General features: G+C 38.9%; 1 long non-coding RNA gene across 4 annotated transcripts in view; it reads right to left on the bottom strand.

Moving 5' to 3' along the window:
* Window positions 1-6,211: 6,211 nt before the first annotated feature.
* LOC130456230 (uncharacterized) overlaps window positions 6,212-17,355 on the bottom strand; it is a 34,248-nt gene continuing 23,104 nt past the window's right edge. Inside the window, exons 1-3 of one of the 4 annotated variants that reach the window (XR_008914824.1) lie at window positions 16,483-16,618; window positions 9,744-9,836; window positions 6,212-6,436 (exon numbers count right to left, since the gene is read on the bottom strand). This is a non-coding gene — a long non-coding RNA (uncharacterized LOC130456230). Of the gene's footprint in view, window positions 6,437-9,743; window positions 9,837-11,488; window positions 12,124-14,354; window positions 14,801-16,482; window positions 16,619-17,355 lie in introns of those variants that run through there. The other 3 variants (XR_008914825.1, XR_008914826.1, XR_008914823.1) reach the window with 3 other exon arrangements.

Raw genomic sequence — 17,355 nt, forward strand, 5'->3', positions numbered from 1 at the left:
CAGGAGCACTCAGAGCCCAGGGAGGCCATGCACCTCACCCCTTAGAGAGCAGGGTCTTCTGAAAAAACAGAAACCTAGAGGCAAAGTCAAGATGGCAGCCTAGAAGGAGCATAGACCTGGCAGCCTGGCCAGAGCTTTGGAGATCCTCCATATCTGCTCCAGCCGTCCAGGAAGTTTAAAACTCAGAGTAAACCCAGCCCAACTAAGCTGAACTCAATCCCACCAAAAGTCTCCAGAACGCAAGGAAGCCCAGGCTCCCCATCCATCCTCATTGACTGCTGGACTTTAAGCCAATCAAAAGCCTCCAGAGGACAAGAAAGCTCAAACCCCCAAAAACCCTCCCCCAGAGATAACACCACGAGATCTTCTGTTAAAGCTCCAAGAGCGAAGACCAATAGAAGTCCCCAAAAAGCAAAAAAAAAAAAAAGAGGAACAAGAGCACAGACAAATATGGGGAGGAAAGAAGGGGTGAATTTGAACAAACAACCAAAACAGAAGAAAGAAACTACAATAGACAGCTACTACTCACCAAATGGAACAGAGGGGGAGAGATCAGCAAACGATAAACCAGAAATCCCAGCAAATTGGATATAAGCTGTGGAAGAACTCAAAACACAACTAAGAGAGGCTGAAGACAATTGGGAAAAGAACTTAAAAATTAAGATAAGTCATCTGGAAACAGAGGCACTTGAACTAAACCAAGAAAATAGTGTCCTGAAAGCCAAAATCATCCAGTTGGAAAGTGAGGCAAAGGAGATGAAAGACGAGGTAAAGAAGATGAAAGATGATCTTCAAAGAAAATCAGACCAGAAGGAAAAAGACGACCAAAAAGCCAGAGATGAAATCCAATCTTTAAGAACCAGAGTAAAACAACTAGAATCAAGTGTCCTCACAAGGCAGCAGGACACTATAAAACAAAACAAAAAGAATGAAAAAAATTGAGGAAAATGTGAAGCATCTCATTCACAAAACAGATGATTTAGAAAATCGTTCAAGACGAGACAATTTAAGAATAATTGGACTACCAGAAGACTACGACAAAAGAAAAAGCCTGGACATAATACTAGAGGAAATTATCCAGGAAAACTGTCCCGAGATCCTAGAACAAGAGGGGAAAGTGGAGATTGAAAGAATCCACAGATCACCCCCTGTATTTAATCCCCAACTGACAACACCAAGAAATGTTATAGCCAAATTCAAAAACAATCAGATGAAAGAACAGATATTACAAGCTGCCAAGAAGAAGCCATTCAGATACCATGGAAACTCAGTGACGATAACACAGGATCTGTCTGCATCCACACTGAAGGACCCAAAGGCATGGAATAGGATATTCCGGAAATGAAGGGAACTAGGTCTACAGCCAAGAATAAAATACCCATCAAAACTGACTATATTCTTACAGGGGAAAGTATGGTCATTTAACACAACAGAAGAGTTCCAAGCATTCATAAATATAAGACCAGACCTGAAGAGAAAATTTGAAGTCCAACCACAGAACTCAAGAGAATTATCAAAATGTAATTAAAAAAGAGTGGAAAAAAACAACAACCACAACAACAAAAAAATTTTAAGAGACTCAATAAGTTAAAATGATATGTATCTATATAAGAAAAGAGGTCATTGGCAACTCTTAAAAACTGTTGCTATCACCTGAGCAGCTAGAAGAACTACACTCAGAGGGAACAGTGACAAACTGTATAGGATGAAAGGACAAGACATAAACAGGTATATAGATATATGCATGCATAAATACATATACATGTGTATGTATGTATATAGCATATATATGACCAAAGCTAAAAAAGAAAAGAGGTTATGACTAAAAGAAATGGGAAAAGAAACAAATTTATATGTCACAAAGAAGCTCATGGCGGGTGGGGGGAGAACATCGATACACTGGAAGGGTAAAGAGGTTGGAGATAGGAAATACTCAACTCTTATGTACTTTGAAACTGACCCAAAGAGGGAAGAACAATCCAATCCATTGGGGAAGAGAATAGATTTGCACCCTATAGGGGAGTAGAAGGGTAAAAAACAGACTGGTGGGGAGGGAAGCAGTACAAGGGAGAGAGAGGGTGGGGGGGATTTTAAAAAGACTACAGGGGAAAATAAGGGAGGGAATAAGAAGGGAGGGGGTAGAAAGGGAAGTACAATGGGGACTGATTTAAAGTAAATCACTGGACTAAAAGTTAGAGCTGAAGAAGAAAGGTTAGAATTAGGGAAGGATATCAAAATGCCAGGGAGTCCACAAGTGACAGTCATAACTTTGAACATGAATGGGATGAACTCACCCATAAGACGTAGACGAATAGCAGAATGGATTAGAATGCAAAACCCTACCATGTGTTGTCTCCAAGAAACACACATGAGGCGGGTAGACACCCACAAGGTCAGAATTAAAGGATGGAGTAAGACCTTCTGAGGCTCAACTGACAGAAAGAAGGCAGGAGTGGCAATCATGATATGTGATAAAGCCAAAGCAAAAATAGACCTGATCAAAAGGGATAGGGAAGGTAATTATAGTTTGTTAAAAGGGACATTAGATAATGAGGAAATATCACTAATATAGCACCCAAATTTCTAATGGAGAAACTAGGAGAATTGAAGGAAGAAATAGACAGTAAAACCATATTGGTGGGAGACTTGAACCAACCATTATCAAATTTAGATAAATCAAATAAAAAAATAAATAAGAAAGAGGTAAAAGAAGTGAATAAAATTTTAGAAAAATTAGAATTAATAGACATAGGGAAAAATAGATAGGGATAAAAAGGAATACAGCTTCTTTTCAGCACCACATGGCACATTCACAAAGATTGACCATACATTAGGTCACAAAAACATGGCACACAAATGCAGAAAAGCAGAAATAATAAATGCAGCCTTTTCAGACCATAAGGCAATAAAAATAATGATCAGTAATGGTACATGGAAAACAAAATCAGAAACGAATTGGAAATTAAACAATATGATACTCTAAAATCGTTTAGTTAGAGAAGAAATCATAGAAACCATTAATAATTTCATCGAGGAAAATGACAATGGCGAGACATCCTTTCAAACCCTTTGGGATGCAGCCAAAGCAGTAATCAGAGGTAAATTCATATCCCTGAGTGCATATATTAACAAACTATGGAGAGCAGAGATTGATCAATTGGAAATGGAAATAAAAAAACTTGAAAGCGATCAAATTAAAACCCCCAGCAGAAAACCAAACTAGAAATCCTAAAAATTAAGGGAGAAATTAAAAAAATCGAAAGTGATAGAACCTTTGAGCTAACACACAATACAAGAAGCTGGTACTTTGAAAAAAACAAACAAACAAAATAGACAAAGTACTGGTCAGTCTAATTTAAAAAAGGAAGGAAGAAAAGCAAATTAATAGCATCAAAGATGAAAAGGGGGACATCACCTCTGATGAAGAGGAAATTAAGGCAATCATTAAAAATTACTTTGCCCAATTACATGGCAATAAATACACCAATTTAGGTGATATGGATGAATATATACAAAAATAAAAACTGCCTAGACTAACAGAAGAAGAAATAGAATTCTTAAATAATACCATATCAGAAAATGAAGTCCAACAAGCCATCAAAGAACTTCCAAAGAAAAAAATCCCCAGGGCCTGATGGATTCACCAGTGAATTCTATCAAACATTCAGAGAACAGTTAATCCCAATTCTATATAAACTATTTGACATAATAAGCAATGAGGGAGTTCTACCAAACTCCTTTCATGACACAAACATGATACTGATTCCAAAACCAGGCAGGTCAAAAACAGAGAAAGAAAACTATAGACCAATCTCCCTAATGACTATAGATGTAAAAATCTTAAATAGGATACTAGCAAAAAGACTCCAGCAAGTGATCAGAAGGGTCATCCACCATGATCAAGTAGGATTTATACCAGGGATGCAGGGCCAGTTCAATATTAGGAAAACTATCCACATAATTGACCACATCAACAAGCAAACCAACAAGAACCACATGATTATCTCAATAGATGCAGAAAAAGGCTTTGATAAAATACAACACCCATTCCTATTAAAAAACACTAGAAAGCATAGGAATAGAAGGGTCGCTTCCAAAAATAATAAACAGTATATATCTAAAACCATCAGCTAATATCATCTGCAATGGGGATAAACTAAATGCATTCCTAATAAGATCAGGAGTGAAACAAGGATACCCATTATCACGTCTACTATTTGACATTGTACTAGAAACACGAGCAGTAGCAATTAGAAAAGAAAAAGAAATTGAAGGCATCAAAATACGCAAAGAGGAGACCAAGTTATTACTCTTTGTGGATGACATGATGGTCTACTTAAAGAATCCTAGAGATTCAACCAAAAAGCTAATTGAAATAATCAACAACTTTAGCAAAGTTGCAGGATACAAAATAAACCCGCATAAGTCATCAGCATTTCTATATATCTCCAACACAGCTCAGCAGCAAAAACTAGAAAGAGAAATCCCATTCAAAATCACCTTAGACAAAATAAAATATCTAGGAATCTATCTCCCGAGACAAACACAGGAACTATATGAACACAGCGACAAAACACTCTCCAAACAACTAAAACTAGACTTGAGCAATTGGAAAAACATGAACTGCTTGTTCCACCTAGGAGAGACATTGACTGCGCATCCACAGAAATTGTCAAACCTAGAGTCCTCAGTTTGGTACTGAGGTCTTACTTTCATATACCAGAACATCTTCCAGTATATGAAAGCCAATAGACCCCGAATCCAGAGGCCTGCCTGAATTCTGGGACTGTTGGGAGAGAGCAAGAAACTGTTTCCATAAAGATATTACCCAAAAAGACAGCGTTTCAGGAGTAATGGTTAACAATGGTATTAACACTTAACTACACCCATGGTGGTCGGCACATAACGTCCACCTAGGTATTGTCAGGAACATAATCTTTGCCTGGATATAAATGATCTTTTTCAATAACTTAGATTCCTGATTAAAGATTTTCAGAGTGCATTTTGCCTGCTCGCTCATAAACATCAGGCTTATCTGTCCATTAAACATTCCTGTGCAGCATCTTCTGCTTAGCACCTCATTTTTGTTGTCAGAGGTATCAGATCTATGCTATGAATGAAAGTTTTCTGTCTCCTACTCTTTGGAGAGTCATACCAACGTCTATACCCTTGTTGATAGTAGCATTTCTTACAATACAAGTGGTAGTTTTACAATGCATACAAATTAAATTTCTTTTGACAGTATCATAGACATACAAAATGCAAGGTATACATTAGTAGCTAAACAATTGTAGCTATTTCGTGTCGATGCCATAGTAAAGTCTTTGGAGTGTGGGATATATCTGGTGTCTTAGACAGACATGAGTGTGTTTTAGTCCATATGAGTTAACATACTTGATATCGTTTTGGGTAAAATATGTCAGTGGGTGTCAGCATGACAAGTGTCCCACAGTAGCCTAATAGCAAAGGTCACTAATAGTGTAATGTCATTCTTCTGGAGTGATATTAGTCACCAGTGAAGTGTCCTTCCAGCGTGCCTGGACTGTGGCTGGCATGTAGTTAGCTGATGTCAACAGCGTTCATCTGCTTCTCTTCCTGGTCTGTGTCAGCTGGCATGAAATGCTTTGTGGGTGACCAGATGTTTTCACTGTCTGTGAACATACAAACAAGACCTCGACCCAATGTTATCATCCCCTTGGGTCCCTTATACAGTCTTAATCTCTTGTTGATATTCAACCCAAATCAGGTATATCATACAATGTAATCTTTATCATGACATTCCATTTGTTATTGCATAGCTTTAACTTATATTCCTTCTGGGGTGTAGAAGAGATAGGTGGTTAGTGATACCATATCCACCTTTTTTTCTTATGAAAGTTGGAATGCCATAGCTTAACAAAATTGACTTTTAGATAAGTCTCATTCTAATAAAGACACGTTGTTTGCAAAGATAATGGACCCTTTTAGACAATAATCATATATATGTTATGGATGATAGCAACAATTTGTGCTGCAGTTGGACAGTATTTATTGTACTGTCATAACCTTCCCAATTGTACCATTCAGTATTCGATCAAATTCGTATAACATGGAACAATTCCAATAAAAGGATTGCAAGTTACATATTGTACCAATATCATTCAAATTTTTCAGTCATGTGATAAAGTTAGATCTTATAACAAATACTCATATATTCATAGAACAGAATATCTGTCAGTGACTCAATGATATTCTTCTGTAGTTAAATTGTTTTTCATATAAGTACATTTCTGTGGATAGTGTGTTAGACCTGCCTATGAGGCCGTGTTGTTGCCTTTACAGTGCATGTGCTGTTTTTCTGGTGTCCTGTGCCAGACACCTCTGCAGTCTGTCCTTTTTCTGAGCAGATTTTCTTGCCATCAGATGCTTTGGGTCATCCTCCATAGACTTCACGTATCTGAGAAAATAAACAGAAAATCTCGACCCTAAATGAAAGCCTCATTGGGTCTTATAAAGTTATAAAGTAACTGAACATATATACCTTCAGTTTTGAACCTTAGGGCTTATAAATTCCTTGGAGCTCTTTTTGCCATAGCTTGCATTTAAGCCATGAGCTATTCGATTCAGCCCATCTATTGCTGTTAAAAGCACTGCTATCCCAAGATGTTTGTAATAGGCAACTGTGCACAGTTCTTTACAAGTTCTGTAATCACTTTTGCTCACTTCTTCATTTTGAGCTTAAATCCATAAACCAGGAGAGTAAGTATCTCCCATCACCTTGCCATGATTAACCTTTTTTATTTCAGGAGCATGTTGGAATGCATCCTTTGTTCCAAAATCTGCAGTGGATACCTTTCAGAGCTGAAAATAATCCACAACATTTTGCATTGGCAAGGAATATCATTTGCTTATACAGGATATAGATGTACAATAGATGAGGCCCTCTGTTATAGCAGAGAATGCTAGCAGCCATCTGCTCAAAGCAAGCAGTTTCACAGCTAGTTTTGTTTGACTTTGCAAAACAGAATGCATGGATGCATCAACATTTGCTTTTTTAAACCAATAATCATAAAACCATCATACCATAAATCACGTATGATTTTACCCATTTGTGCTGTGATCTTAAGTATTTGTCTATCTGTATACAATTTTTGCTTTTTCCAAAATTCATATTATCGGGGCAGCCGGGTAGTTCAGTGGATTGAGAGCCAGGCTTAGAGATGGGAGGTCCTAGGTTCAAATCTGGCCTCAGACACTTCCCAGCTGTGTGACCCTGGGCAAGTCACTTAACTCCCATTGCCTAGCCCTTACCACTCTTCTGCCTTGGAGCCAATACACAGTATTGACTCCAAGACAGAAGGTAAGGGTTTAAAAAAAATTCATATTGTGCAATCATTAATATTACAGTTCGGTCTTATGCTGTAAAAGTATATGCAGCATTATCAAGTGGTTGTACAGGTGTTATTATTTCTAAACTATAACAGTTAGCTTCATAACTGAAAATATCTCGATACTGTGTCTAGAATTATTAGTTTTATATATCAACTTTGCAAAATTTTACTGCAAAAATAGATCACATTGTGCAAGTAACATTTAAATTTGCATTATTATCATAGGTCTCATCTTACTATCATGATCAGCTTCAATATCTGTAATTTGAGTAAGTGGCAGTATTGTCCATTTTAAATCATTAATAAGTCACTGGACTAATTAACAAATTACTGGATAACCTTAATAATTAACTACTGGTTAACAGATTGAATCCTTCCAACCATGCTTCCACTCTGCTGAGAATGTGTCTTATTTTTATAATTGAAACTATACTAGTTATAAATCATTTGCTTTTTGGATAAAGTTGCAGTAATATGTACTTTATATAACGTTTTTGAACTTCATTCAGGTTCTTTAAATAATCTCTACTAAATTTTTTTTATCTTTGCTGCTCTTATGTCCTGTTTTAAAAAATTTTAATAATTCCTCCATAGTTAAAAACTTGTAACGTCAGTGGCAGGGATGCTACCCTCTAGGTTGCTAGGTCACCTTATGTTTAAAGGTAAGTCACATGGCTGAGAGAAAAAAATCCATGCAGCTTCATATCTAAGCCCAAACCTTAAAAATTCCTGTTTGCACCTTAACTACATTGTCATTTATACCAAAATTTCATTGTAAATAAAACATCTCTTGTCCCAATATTCTGTAGGATATCACAAAAGTCAGAGAAAGATTTTTAACTCTTCTAACTTTCTCTATCACGAAATATAATCAGACATTCCTTTATAATTTTGCCATGTCCAACCTAAATTAGAACAATTTAAATTCTTAAATTTTATTTCACTGTGATTTCATCCTGTTGTAATTATCTTTGTAAAGTCAGATTTTTCCTCCTTCCTTTACCTGGCAGCACCTCAACCAAAGGACTTCCTAGATCCCTTTTTCAATGCTAAAAGAGTGTAGAGGTTTGCTGATAAAAAAAAAAATCTTTTACTGTTTGACTACAGAATCGCAAAATATCTTTTCAAACTAGGCTTTTCTGAATTTTTAAAGTGTCTCAGAATTGTTTCATTAAGTTATTAATTTTGCTTAGACCTGTGGTTTTATTAGCAAAGGTGTTTAGAAATTATCTCTGTTGCAAATTGATTCTGATACTTAAAGTATCTTCCTACTCAGGTGAATTGCATTTAAATTCCTCATAACAATGGCCTGTTAAGCCTTCACAGTTTACCTGCTTACCTTCTGATTTGGCATATGAATTTCCTTATGATTTTTAGTTTGATCCTTGCATGAATTTAGAAGGAAGTAATTTTTTAAATAAAGAAATTTTTTTTGCAATAAACTTAGATTTGCTTGAGATGAATAATCTGGCTATGTAAATAGCTGTCTTTGCCTAACTCAGTAAACTGAAGTGACAAGAACCTGATTAACATATAGTCTGATTTGCATTTGTTTAGAAGGCTGGATTTCAATGCCTCTTTCTTAGGCCTTAGTGAATTAACCTTTGCAACTTCCAAATTAAATCTTAATTCCTGTTGGAGAAGTATTTTTTACCTGCCTTTTACTTCTATTGTAGATGTGACATTTTTATTTTCCCTTGCTAATACAGGGAAAGCTAAATATCCTGCTTCCTCTTTTACTGCAGAAGGGAAGAGAACTCCATGAATTTGGGGGGAGGGGTGGCCAAGAGAGAGGTTAGTGAAAGGGAAAGATAGTCTGGAGGAGGGGGAGGATAGTGGCATGCCCCATTGTCTAAGGGAGGGTAAAGCTTTGGAGTTGTAAATGACTCTTTTGTGTCACTCCCTTCTGAGTTGTGGCCCCGGAACCATTGGAGGCTCCCTAGAGAATGGGCGACTCTCCTCCTCTTCCTCTACTTCAGCATTCTCTGATGCCTCAGGAGTGCCCGGTTTCAAAGCCTGCTGTTTTGATTCCTGAGTTTGCAAAGGTCCTTTCTCCCCAGAACTAGAAGTTTGGAAAGGTAAATCAGCCAAGATCATTCTCATGACCGACCACATGTTAAATATTGTTTGCCTGACCTGTTTTCCCTCATTCTTATATTCTTTCAGTCTTTTGTCCTATCAGGTCCCATTGCTTAACCTCTAAAACCCCCATTGGCAGGAATTCTGGATAAGCTGTCTGAATCACTTTAACAAAGCTTTGAGTTTAGCTTTAGAGACCTTACTTCCTCCCTTTTCAATCAAGGACATTAAGAGTCGAACCTAACAGGTTTGAGAGGAAACAGATTGCCCCATCTCTGGTAGAGAGAGCCTTACCTTCTTTGGCCACAAGAGAAGTAAGCCTCCTCAGACTCTGCCCCGACCATCCTTTGTCAGTTCCCTCGTGTGATGGGACAACTCCTGCCAAGGCTGTGTGAAATAAAAGGTTAAGAGCCCACATGTGGCACCATATGAGACACCACCTGCGAATATCTCAAGAAGAGAGAAAGGATAGTAGTTTAAATTCCACGAGGGGCGAGACGGAGCCGGGAGATGGCAGAATTGAGTCAGAAACCAAGATGGGTTGATTTTAATGGAGCCCACAGCACAACTCCAGCTACTGGAAATCTCAAAGGAAAAAACCATCCAGTAGTCCAAAATTAACACCATAATCCAGGAGAAAAACAACTAAATACATTCACAGCAAACACTGTGGGAGTAATAACACTGAAGAAAACCAACTGCTTGATTACATGGGGTGAAGGGATATGGTTGGGGATGTAGACTCTAAATGAACATCATAGTGCAAACATCAACAGCATAGAAAGAGGTTCTGATCAAGGAACATACCCAATGAAATTGTGTGTCAGCTGGGTGAAGGGTGGGTGGAAGCGAGGGTGGGAAATATTGTAATTATTGTAACCAAGGAACAATATTCTAAATTGACTAAATAATTAATTTTAAAAATAAGATATTTGATGTTTTTCATTATCATTTCTTTGAATTTCCTTTATTGTTTCTTGATTTCTCAAGATATTAGTTTCTTGATGGTCGATTCTCATTTTTAAGAACTTATATCCTTCTGTCAGTTTTTGATTCTCCTTTCCCAATTGGCCCATTTCTTCTTGCATCATTTTCATTTCTTCTTGCATGCTTTTCTTTTTTTGTTTCTGCCTTTATCACTACCTCTCTCAATTTGTTTTTGAAGTCATTTTTGAGGTATTACACACTCTGTGTCCTTTGCATATTCTTCTTTTGGAATTTGTGTGTGTTTTCTGTAATCTTTTTGTCTACCAAATTCTAATTGGAGAGAGGCAGAGTCAAGATGGTGGCTTAGAAGCAACAAAATTTCAGACCGCTGAAAACCCTTCCTTACCGACAAACTGAATGCTCCTCGGGGACTGAAATTCAAACTTAAGAACAGGAGAGAGGCGGGGACCAATCTCCCTAATGAATATAGATGCAAAAATCTTAAATAGGATATTAGCAAAAAGACTCCAGCAAGTGATCAGAAGGGTCATCCACCATGATCAAGTAGGATTTATACCAGGGATGCAGGGCTGGTTCAATATTAGGAAAAACATCCACATAATCGACCATATAAACAAGCAAACCAACAAAAATAACATGATTATTTCAATAGATGCAGAAAAAGCCTTTGATAAAATACAACATCCATTCCTATTGAAAACACTAGAGAGCATAGGAATAGGAGGGTCATTCCTAAAAATAATAAACAGTATATATCATGAGGGCACGACAAACCCTCCATAACGAAGATATTACTCCTCCCTGAGCATCCCATACACCCTGGGGGGAGTGTGATGGTGGTGGTGCTAAGGGACCATAAAAAGGGAAGGGCTAAAAAGGGAAGCATATCAAGGGAGGGGACTAGGGGGGTTGACCTAAAGTAAATCACTGGTTTAAAAGGATATAGCTACAGAAGAAAGGTCAGAACTAGGGGAAGATATCAAAATGCCAGGGAATCCACAAGTGAAAATCATAACTTTGAACATGAATGGGATGAACTTACCCATAAAATGTAGACAAATAGCAGATTGGATTAGAACCCAAAACCCTACCATTTGTTGTCTTCAAGAAACACATATGAGGCGGGTTGATACTCTCAAGGTTAGAATTAAAGGATGAAGTAAGACCTTTTGGGGTTCAACTGATCGAAAGAAGGCAGGAGTTGCAATCATGATATCTGACAAAGCCAAAGTACAAATAGACCTGATCAAAAGGGATAGGGGAGGTAAATAGATTCTCTTAAAAGGGTGTATAGACAATGAGGAAATATCACTAATCAACATGTATGCACCAAATGGTATAGCATGCAAATTTTTAATGGAGAAACTAGGAGAATTGAAGGAGGAAATAGACAGTAAAACCATATTAGTGGGAGACTTGAACCAACCACTCTCAAATTTAGATAAAATCAAATCAAAAAATAAATAAGAAAGAAGTAAAAGAGGTGAATGAAGTCTTAGAAAAATTAGAGTTAATAGATATATGGAGAAAAATAAATAGGGACACAAAGGAATAAACCTTCCTCTCAGCACCACACGGCACATTCACAAAAATAGATCATACACTAGGTCACAGAAACATGGCACTCAAATGCAGAAAAGCAGAAATAATAAATGCAACCTTTTCAGATCATAAAGCAATGAAAATATTGATCAGTATGGGTACATGGAAAGCCAAATCAAAAATTAATTGGAAATTAAATAATATCATACTCCAAAATCGGTTAGTTAGAGAAGAAATCATAGAAACAATTAATAATTTCATTGAGGAAAATGACAATGGTGAGACATCCTTTTAAACCTTATGGAATGCAGCCAAAGCTGTACTTAGAGGAAAATTCATACCCATGAGTGCATATATTAACAAATTAGGGCGGGCAGAGATCAATGAATTGGAAATGCAAATCAAAAAACTTGAGAATGAACAAATTAAAAACCCCCAGAAGAAAACCAAACTAGAGATCCTAAAAATTAAGGGAGAAATTAATAAAATCAAAACTGATAGAACCATTGAGTTAATAAACAAGACTAGAAGCTGGTACTTTGAAAAAAACAGACAAAATAGAAAAAGTACTGGTTAATCTAATTTAAAAAAGGAAAGAAGAAAGGCAAATTAACAGCATCAAGGATGAAAAGGGGGACCTCACCTCCGATGAAGAGGAAATAAAGGCAATTATTAGAAACTACTTTGCCCAACTGTATGGCAATAAATATACCAACCTAGGTGATATGGATGAATATTTAAAAAATATAAATTGCCTAGAGTAACAGAAGAAGAAATAGTTTTCTTAAATCATCCCATATCAGAAAAAGAAATCCAACAGGCCATCAAAGAACTTCCTAAGAAAAAATCCCCAGGGCCTGATGGATTCACCAGCGAATTCTATCAAACATTCAGAGAACAGTTAATCCCAATACTATACAAACTATTTGACATAATAAGCAAAGAGGGAGTTCTACCAAACTCCTTTTATGACACAAGCATGGTACTGATTCCAAAACCAGGCAGGTCAAAAACGGAGAAAGAACACTATACACCAATCTCCCTAATGAATATAGATGCAAAAATCTTAAATAGGATAGTAGCAAAAAGACTCCAGCAAGTGATCAGAAGGGTCATCCACCATGATCAAGTAGGATTTATACCAGGGATGCAGGGCTGGTACAACATTAGGAAAACTATCCACATAATTGACCACGTCAACAAGCAAACCAACAAGAACCACATGATTATCTCAATAGATACAGAAAAAGCCTTTGATAAAATACAACACCCATTCCTCTTAAAAACACAAGGAAGTATAGGAATAGAGCTGTCGTTCTTAAAAATAATGAACAGTATATATCTAAAACCATCAGCTAATATCATCTGCAATGGGGATAAACTAAATCCATTCCCATTAAGATCAGGAGTGAAACAAGGATGCCCATTATCACCTCTATTATTTGACATTGTATTAGAAACACTAGCAGTAGCAATTAGAGAAGAAAAAGAAATTGAAGGCATCAAAATAGGCAAGGAGGAGACCAAATTATCACTCTTTGCAGATGACATGATGGTCTACTTAAATCAACAACTTTAGCAAAGTTGCCGGATACAGAATAAACCGGCATAAGTTATCAGCATTTCTATATATTCCAAACACAGCTCAGCAGCAAGAACTAGAAAGAGAAATCCCATTCAAAATAACCTTAGACAAAATAAAATACTTAGGAATCTATCTCCGGAGACAAACACAGGAACTTTAAGAACACGACTACAAAGCTCTCTCCACACAACTAAAACTAGACTCGAACACTTTGAAAAAACATTAACTGCTCATGGGTAGGACCAGCCAATATAATAAAAATGACCATCCTACCCAAACTTTCATCTATCTATTTAGTGACATACCTATGGAACTTCCAAAAAATTTTTGTTACTGATCAAGAAAAAACCATCACAAATTTCTTTTGGAAGAACAAAGGATCAAGGATATCCAGGAAATAATGAAAAAAAAATACAAAGGAAGGGAGCCTGGCAGTCCCAGATCTCAGACTATATTATAAAGCAGTGGTCCAGAGGACATGAAAGTTGCGAAGGACAGAATAGAAAGAGGGGTGGGGGGGTGGGGGCTGAAGGCAGAGAAATACGGCTAAAAGGAGGTGAAGAGATAGAGAGGGACCCAAAAGGGAAATGTTGGAGGGTAATTGGGCCAGCCCATGGAGGTTGTTGGAGCGGGCGGGGGAATTTGGCGAGGGGAGGAAACGAGTCCGGAAGACAAGTCAGGTTGCCCGCCACCAGGGCACTCGCTAATTGCCAGCATGTTCCTCCTGTTAGTCTTCCGTTTCCGGGGGTGGAGGTGTACCTTTTATATCTGGGGCCTGCAGCCACCATCTCCACCCCCGTCCCTTTGTGGTCCCTCCCACGACCTCTCACCTCCCCGCCCCCCACAGCTTTCGCCTTTGGAACAGTGCACTGTGCTGTTCTTGGGCGTGTCCCTTGTCCAATCAGAATCTTAGCTAGGTGGGCGGTTCCTTTCAGTTCTTTTGTCCCGGTAGTCCTGGGAGAAATTGAACTCCCTCTGATCCAACTTCCGAGTTAAGCCTTTCAGTCCCTTGGAAAGCAACTCTGGCTTTGACACTATCGGTTTTTTGTGAGCTCGTCTCTCTGAGCCTCAACTGCCTTCCGTGGTTCTTTTCCTGAGCATCACGTACTTGATTTTGCAGACCCGAACCCTTTCATGACTTTTGCGCTCATTTGCCCAGAATCCCTTTTGCAGAAGAGGCTTGAAGACCCTTTTCCCTTCTGGAGAATGTCTCTGGATGAAGTCGTGTTTGCTTCGGTGAGCAAAATCCTGGGTGAAGACGGAGGTACTCAGCAGGGGGCCCACGGTGGTAGACTCGAGCGATGAAGAGACCTAGACTGGATGAAGAGTATAAAAAGTATAAGAGTGAGGTCAGGGAGGAGATGAGAATGAGGGTTTTTAGAAAAGGAGAGAAAGTTGGGAGGGACAGAATGGAAAGGGGGGGGGGGGGGGGCGAAGGGCAGAGAAATCCTGCTAGAAGGAGGTGAAGAGAATGAGACGGAGCGTTGTTGGAGGGTAATTGGGCCAGCCCAGGGAGGTTGTTGGAGCGGGCTGGGGAGGTTGGCGAGGGGGAAAACGAGTCTGGAAGTCATGTCAGGTTGCCCGCCACCAGGGCACTCGCTAATTGCCAGCCCGTTTCTCCTGTTACTCCTCGCTTTCCCGGGGTGGAGGTGTAACGTTTTACCTCTGGGGCCAGCAGCCACCGTCTCCACCCCCCCCCTTTGTGGCCCCTCCCACGAACTCCCCATTCCCTGCCCCCCACGGCTTTCGCCTTTGGAACAGTCCACTGTGCAGTTCATGGGCGTGTCCGTTGTCCAATCGGAATCTTTGTTTGGCGTTGCTATGGGGGCGGTTCCTTTTAGAGTCTCTGGGTTTTCCGAGGAGGAAATGTAACTCCCTTTGATACAACTTCTGAGGTAAGTCCTTCAGTCCCTTAGAAAATGATTCCGTCTTCTTCACTATGGGTCTTTTTTGAGCCTGTATCTCTGAGCCTCAGTGCCTCCTGTGGTTCTTTTCCTGAGCAGTAATGTACTTGATTTTGTTGACTTGAACCATTTCATGACTTTTGCCATAACCCCACCCCCCTACCCCCCCTTCCTTCCTGTAAATGAGGCTGGAAGACCCCTTTCTCTTCCGGAGAATGGGTCTGGATGAATTTGTGTTTGCTCAGGTGAGAAAATTCTGGGTGGAGTCGGTCGTCCTGTGCTGTTTCGAGCAACCCTGTCCATTGCGAGGCTGTTTCCCGCATTTCTCGGATCCACGGAGAAGCCAGTGATTGCTGTCCCTTTGCTGATCATGGAGGTGTGATTGCTGTTCCCCCCTGAGAGTGTCAATAAAATACCGGTTTCCCCCTTGGAATCTCCGGTCAAATGGGAAGTGGAAAAATAGGTTGAGAGGGATGAATAGAAAAGACAGAGGAAGGAAGGTAAGGAGGGGTGTGGGGGGGAAGCGGTACACAGAGGGGAGAAAGCAAAGGAAGGAAAAGACCATGAGAGAGTATCAAAAAAAAGTGCATTGAAAGAGAACCATCAGGAAATGCCGGGCGCTGTAGTGTGGAGTTGGGAAAGAGAGGTCAGGACAGGGTAGGCTTAGGGGAAGGAGTGAGGAGGGTGACAAAATGATGGATCAGGGGACAAGAGTGGAGAAAGAAGAGAGGATCAGAAGAGGGTGAAATGAAAGAATGGAAAGACAGTTGAAGAAAAGAGAGAAGTGGAGGAGAAGAGTAGAGGGATGAAGAGGTCGAGACAGCACACAGAGTAGGAAAAGGATAGGAGTTGTAGTCAAAAGGGGAGAGGGGTAGGATGGATCACAGAAAGGTTGGATGTAGAAGAAGAGGAGAGGGGATAAACCTTCGAAAGGACAGAGCAGGGAAAGGTAGAGGGGGAAAAAGGAATTGAAGATGGCTAGAGGGAAGAAAAGAGAGTGGGAGAGAAAAGGGCATAAAATATGTGGGATAGTGAACCAAATATGTTCTCTTACCAGTCACCAGAATGTTGAAAATATATAAGTACTCAAAGATCTTTTTGCCTCTGGTCTGAGCAATATAACAACTGAAATCTCTGCCACACTTTGACCTGGCTCTGAAACAGAAATAGCTTTGGAGAAGTACACAGAAAATTCTCTTTTTGAACTTTGAACACTGAGCATTCCACTTCATAATAGCTGCAATTGTTCAACAAAGAAGATTCTCTCTGTAGTCAGTAGTTACCCAAGAAGTACAGTTTTAATACAGGGGTAGAAATAGACTAGAAATTGAATATAGAAGTCAGAGAAAATGTCCCCATAAAACTAAGGTAAATTCACCAATTTCTCCTGCGTTGTCAAATATAATAGTAGTCATCTCTGGGTAACCGAGGATGACGATTTTCTCTGTGCGTTTTCGTCTATGGTGTGAGATTTAAAATGGTTGAGGTCTTAAACTGTAGTGATTAAAATCGTGGAAGATATAAATGATGATAGATATAAGAGAGGGTGAGTAAAATTTGACCTCAGAAATATGTTTCACTACAGTGTCTTGGGTTTAAAATCAAATATAAGGTGGTTGGCAGGGAAATATTCCCAATTTTTCAAATACCCAAGTCAATTGGGTTTTATAGAGATTTTAATTAACAATACAATGAGTAATCAAAGAAAGAGATAGAGAGTAAGAAAGAAATAAGTATGAAGGGCCTCAAAGCCAATATGGCCTAGACCTGAGTCTTAAAAGAGAAATCAGACAGTTTTTTATAACTCATCATAAGATCTGTTTAAGTAAGGATTTTTTTTTTAAACCCTTACCTTCTGTCTTGGAGTCAATAGTGTGTATTGGCTCCAAGGCAGAAGAGTGGTAAGGGCTAGGCAATGGGGGTCAAG

The sequence above is a fragment of the Monodelphis domestica genome, chromosome Y (assembly GCF_027887165.1).
Source record: "Monodelphis domestica isolate mMonDom1 chromosome Y, mMonDom1.pri, whole genome shotgun sequence".
NCBI classification, from domain to species: domain Eukaryota; kingdom Metazoa; phylum Chordata; class Mammalia; order Didelphimorphia; family Didelphidae; genus Monodelphis; species Monodelphis domestica.